At 41.5% G+C, this 5,827-nt stretch overlaps 1 pseudogene; it reads right to left on the minus strand.

The window, feature by feature from the left end:
• Positions 1-4,568: 4,568 nt before the first annotated feature.
• LOC148346810 (U2 spliceosomal RNA) lies at positions 4,569-4,725 on the minus strand (annotated as a pseudogene).
• Positions 4,726-5,827: the final 1,102 nt, after the last annotated feature.

A 5,827-nucleotide genomic window follows, 5' to 3' on the forward strand; every position in this document is an offset into this window, starting at 1 on the left:
CCCTTAATGCCGAGCGCCAAGCAGGGAGGCAATGGGTACCAATGTTGTAAGGTATGACTCAGCCGAGGCTTGAACCAGCGACCTCCCAGTCTCGGAGCGGGCGCCCTACCATCTAGGCTACCGAGCTGGTCATAAATATAATAATATATACATTCCCTGATTGAAAACCTAGTTAGAGTTGTTTTTTTCCTGACAAGCTTCCCCTAACAGATGCTCTCCTTTCTACATTGCTTATCATCACAGTACAAACTGAATTACCAGCTTCACACCGTCTGAATTAGGGCCCCTATCAGACGCCAGTGTGTGCTTATCTAACTTAACTGAGCGTGTTATGAGACAACTGGTTATTTATCCTCGTGTATATACAATTCAACGGGACCCAACTGTGTCGTGTCTTCGGAATGATTGTTAGTGGGTTGTGTCGTGCCATGGAACACTAACAGTCCAAAATTATTTAACTTAACCCAGCGTGTCATGAGACAACAGGTTATTTATCCTCGCATAGAAACAAGTCAATGGGACCAAAAAGTGTTGTGACTTCGGCGGTAGGGTTAGCGGGTTGTGCCATAGAACACTAACAGTTTATTTTCAAAATTTTGTTCAATGAAGGTATAGTTCACATGTTATATTTGTATTTTGGTTTATTTGTTTCTTGTTTTGGTTTGACTCTCTTGACTTTCGCTCTGTAACAAGTGTTGTTGTCGAAGTATTTTTTTATACTGTTAAAGGAGGCGGCAGTAGCTCAGGAGGTAGAGCGCTCGTCTTGGGATCAAGGGATACCAGTTCGAATCCCGGCTCATCCGTGTTACATGTCGAAGTGTCCTTGGGTAAGACACTGAACCCCTAATATCCCCAATAAACAAGTTAGCGCCTTACTGCAAGGGCGCTATTGGGAAATGTGCAGCACATTGTAAAGCGCTTTGGGAAGTCATTGACTTGAAAAGCGGTATATAAATGCAGATCATTTCATTTCATTTTAAAGGTCTGTTTTGTTTACACTATTGCACTTTTTGACTTTACTTTCAAAATGTTGTACAATGAAAGTACAGTTGTCATGTTGATATTGATATATTTCTATTTTTGTTGCATTGCTCCTGATTCATTTATCTCACTTTGCTTTCGTTCTGATACAGTTCTAATAGAAATGTTTCAATTAATCGTTTTATAGTGTTAAAGTTAAATGTAGTTATTTGATAAAAGACAAAACATTTTAGGTGCCAACAATATTTGCTCTGTGTTTTTCGTAAAAAAAAAAAAAAAAACTAACTCAAAGAGGAGGGTTCAATTATTAAATTATTCAGACATATCCAAGCAAAGAGTATTACAATCTGATCAATATCAATTGATACTACCACATATTTACTTGTATAGGATTGATACTAGATTTCCCAGTATCGCCTACCCCTACTCGAAGGAATTACACGTTGCCTTCATATAGGTCCTTAAACTAAACAAGGCGAGGTCATCAGTCTACAAGTCCTGATGGATGCTGACAGATCTGAAGATGAGGCGTCGCCGAAAGGGGGTGACCAGTGAGAAGGCTGATTAAAAGTAGTGGAGGGCGGCAGTGTCTGATAACCTTGTTTCAACGGTGATGAATCCACTCGGCTGTCTCATTAGGGTCTGGCCTCAACCAGGCACCGAGTGTCCAAATAAATGCTGCAGCAATTGAGCCTTTATCAGCAGGATTAAGCTTGTTTTCCTTAAGGCGGCTTTACTTGTGTGGGCTCATAACCCCCCAGCCCCCTACTCCCCCTTCACCTGACACCCACACACACCCATACTCCCATCTATAAACCTGAGGTGTGATTCATGAGCCTCTGCCTTACTTCTGTTTACACTCACCTAGGTCTATCTCTGCTGGAATTAATGAGCCCAGAAGGAGTCTTGCATATGTAGAAGTAAATGTATAAATACTGTAACTGTAACTACAATTTCTGTGCTGCATTAGAGCATCAACTGCTTTGGGTGGCATTTCCCTTAAGGTCATGGGCATTTTCTCCTCTGAGTGTTTGTAAGAATTTGTGGTCTTGGCCAAACTTCTGGCCTGAGAGAGTACAATGTATTTTTGGTGAAGCTGAGTCAGCATGACATAAAATGCCAATTCAGCTATTTTGCCAGTTTTCACATCTGGGGTAACCTAGGTAGGTCAGGCGACCTTCTGTAAAAGATAGTGTTGATAACTTGTTCTGGCCTGGGCGAGTAGAACATCTTTCAGGGAAGCTGCTGAGTCAGCAAAACCAAAAAGGCCAAGCAAGCTCTTTTGGTAGTTTTCACATTTGGGGTTACCAGTGAAAGACGGTGTCGATATGAAATGCCATTATGGCCTAGGTGATCGGAATGTCTTTCTGAGAAAAATGCAAAGTCAACAAAACCAAAAGTGCTCAATCAGCTGTTTGAAAATTTTTCACATCCACGGTTACGTACCTGACTGCCTGTGAAAGATAGTGGTCATATCTAAATTTCTTCCCCCTTTACTTGGGTGGACAGACACAAAAACAGTGTCATGTATTTTGTTCTGTATTTTTTCATGACAAAATAAATAACAAAATATTAAACAAAATATATGAAAAGATGCATGAAAATAATACATGAAAAAATAAATAACAAAATACAAAACAAAATACATGACACAATACATAAAAGAAAATATGACAAATACACGACAAAACCAACAACAAAATACTTGACAATAATAATATCAATATAATCAATGACAAAATAAATGACAAAATGCACAATTAAATGCATGGATTGCATTAATATCATAAACTTGAGTTTTACGTGATTTACTTATGTGTTCATTTATTTTTATGGGACATGTCTGTAGGTGTCAGCACGGCGGCCCAGTGGTTAGCGCATGTAAGAAACAGTTCTGAGGCCATAAGATCAAACCCCCTTTGTGGAGTTTGCATGTTCCCCCCCGTGCTTGCGTGGGTTTCCTCCAGGCACTCCAGTTTCCTCCCACCTTCCAAAAATATGCATGTCAGGTTAAACGGCCAGTCCAAATTGTCCCTAGGCGTGAATGAGCGAGCAAATTGTCTGTCCCTGTGTGCCCTGCGACTGGCTGGCAACCAGTTAAGGGTGTCCCATGCCCATTGCTCGAAGATGACTGGGATGGGCTCCAGCAGCCCCGCGACCCTACTGAGGATAAGCGGTGCAGATAATGCATGGATGGATGGATATCTGTAGGTATTCACTTATTTCTAAATTTAATTCTACTTTTGGCAGGATGAGTCCTCCATCCTCACAGAGTTTGTGTAAAGCAGTGAGAAAAAGACTGGATTAATCTGCCCTTTATTTGTCATAACATAAACACCACAGTTGTTTAAAAGGCCGATTGCATTAAATATTGGCCCGAGGGAGGAGGTAGTTTACATTCTCACTGGAGTAGTCTTGATAACAGGCCAGAGGCAATATGAACCCCTTTAAATATAAGCATTAGCGTAATTTATTAGGCCCTTGCAGCAAACTGCTCTTCCCGCAACAAAAAAAACAGACCAAGGTTCAGCAATGGAGATCGACTACTTCTGATAATCTCATAAAAGTCTGGAGGAGTGTTGGGGAGGAAGTGTCAAATGATGTGTTAACTGTCATTTTATTTAAAAAAGGGTGTGAATGTGTCTGATAAAATCAGAATGCGTTGTACCCACCTGTGTCCAGGGAAGAAGGAAAATAGGCCGGTGTGCTAAGAAATAAGAACAAAAAGGTAGAAAGTAACAATCAACAAAATGTCTAAACGAAAACCAAGAAACAGAAGCAAACCAGCTCGTATCATAACAATAGCAATGAACCGACAGCCTAACCTGTCGGCGCAATCAATATAAAGGCCAAGGATAACGACAGAAAGGTAGGAGGGGATCAGACCAGGCTGTGTGCAATCCCGCCACTACCCCGGTCAGCGCCCACTGGTGGCAGATCCTTACAAGAATGCATGGGACAGTAGCAGCAAAATAACTTGAGGAACCTCATCTAAGTTTAAATAACATTATTCCAAAATAAAAACTTGGTTAGAAAACAATTAAAACTGTGCTCACATGCTGTGAGAAATTACTAGAATGGCACTCAATTTTTGTTGTAAAAACAGGGCTTATTCTATCACTTGAGTTTTACAAAAGGAGCGCTGCCATATACCAAAGTTTTTTAAGGGTTATTGTTCTACTTCTTTATTCATTATCCGTTATCGGTCAGTTCAAATTACGCTACAAAGCCCAGGAGCCGGGACTCTTACTCTCAGCCAAAAGGCCAGGCTAAGGTCCTATCTTTAAAGCCTTGCTGCGACCATTGTTAATGCACCGTTCCCAGAGGTACTGTAATACTGGGCCGATGCCAAAAACGATAGAAAAGATCCCTAAGAGTATAGTCCGGGGGGGAGGGATTTTTTAAGAGTTATTGTTCTATCTTCTTGATTCATTATCCATTATTGGTCAGTTCATAATACGCTACCAAGCCTAGGAGGACTCTTCTTCTCAGCCAAGAGGCCTAGCTAAGATTCAAGCTTTAAAGCTTTGCTGCGATCATTGCGAATGCACCCTAAGGTCCAAGCCTTAAAGCTTTGCTGCGATCATTGCGGATGCACCGTTCCCGGAGGTACTGCAATACCGGGCCGATGCGTGGAGTGGACAGAGCAAGCTCTTATTCCATCTCCGGATTGCAAAAATCAGTTAGTAAATTGGATTTTTTTGGTTTGAACAAATTTATTGACACTAATAACAGAAAAACAATCATGACAATCTCAACAGCAATTAAGCACATTCACAATATTATATTTCAGTATGACTTTTTTAACAGCAAGCACAATGTGAGGTTTGAACAACCCTTCTCGAAAATCTTAATAGCAATCAAGCATATTCACAATTTCATTATATAACATCTTTGTTAGTGTCAATAGATCCGTCCAGGCCAAAGTCGATTATTTTTGGTCTGTGGTTTGAACAAATTTATTGACACTAAAAACAAAAAACAATCATGACAATCTCAACAGCAATTAAGCACATTCACAATATTATATTCCAATATTACGTTTTTAACAGCAAACACAAAGTGAGGTTTGAACAAACCTTCTCGAAAATCTTATTAGCAATCAAGCATATTCACAATTTCATTATATAACATCTTTGTTAGGGTCAATAGATCCGTCCAGGCCAAAGTCGATTGTCCTCGGTCTGAACAAATCCACCGACACCAACAGCAGCAAAACAAACACGACAATCTCAACAGCCATCAAGCATATTCACAATTTTTTTATATCTGACAATATGACGTTTTAACATTTTTTCCTGACATTTTCAACATCAATTAAACAATTTCAGAGTTATTTTCTTTTAACAGTAGTTAACCAGTGTGTAAAAGGCAATACTATTGTGCAAGGGCATAGCTCTGCCATCCCACCCTCCCAAGCAGCATTCTTCAAGTCCTCTGTGTGGGTCCTCTCCCTTCTTCGTGGGTCCTCTCCCTTCTGGGTTCCACAACCCAGGCCGTTGCTGCCAGGACTCCCACAGTGTAGCTCCGGCTCCACCCTCCGGGTGGGTGCAGATGAGTCTTCTTTATGGCTGCGTCCTAGGCCCGCCGCTCGCATATTGTATGGTATCTGCAGCCATTTGGAGCACAGCCACGGGGGGGATCTGCCTGCACCTCCATACCAGCAGGTTTCTGGAGGTCCAGATGGCGTCCTTGATGGCGGCGAGAGTGAGCCAGTCCCTGGCAAAGTCGTTCCGAGCCCTCCTCGACCTACTCACCCCGTAAAGCATGTACTGTGCATCAGGGACCTCTCCTGCTGGCAAGTCCGAGACCTTTCCTAGTTGTTCGGCCATTGTCCACAAGACCT

The sequence above is a fragment of the Urocampus carinirostris genome, chromosome 20, assembly GCF_059441175.1.
Source record: "Urocampus carinirostris isolate Australia breed hairy pipefish chromosome 20, RoL_Ucar_1.0, whole genome shotgun sequence".
NCBI classification, from domain to species: Eukaryota; Metazoa; Chordata; class Actinopteri; order Syngnathiformes; family Syngnathidae; genus Urocampus; species Urocampus carinirostris.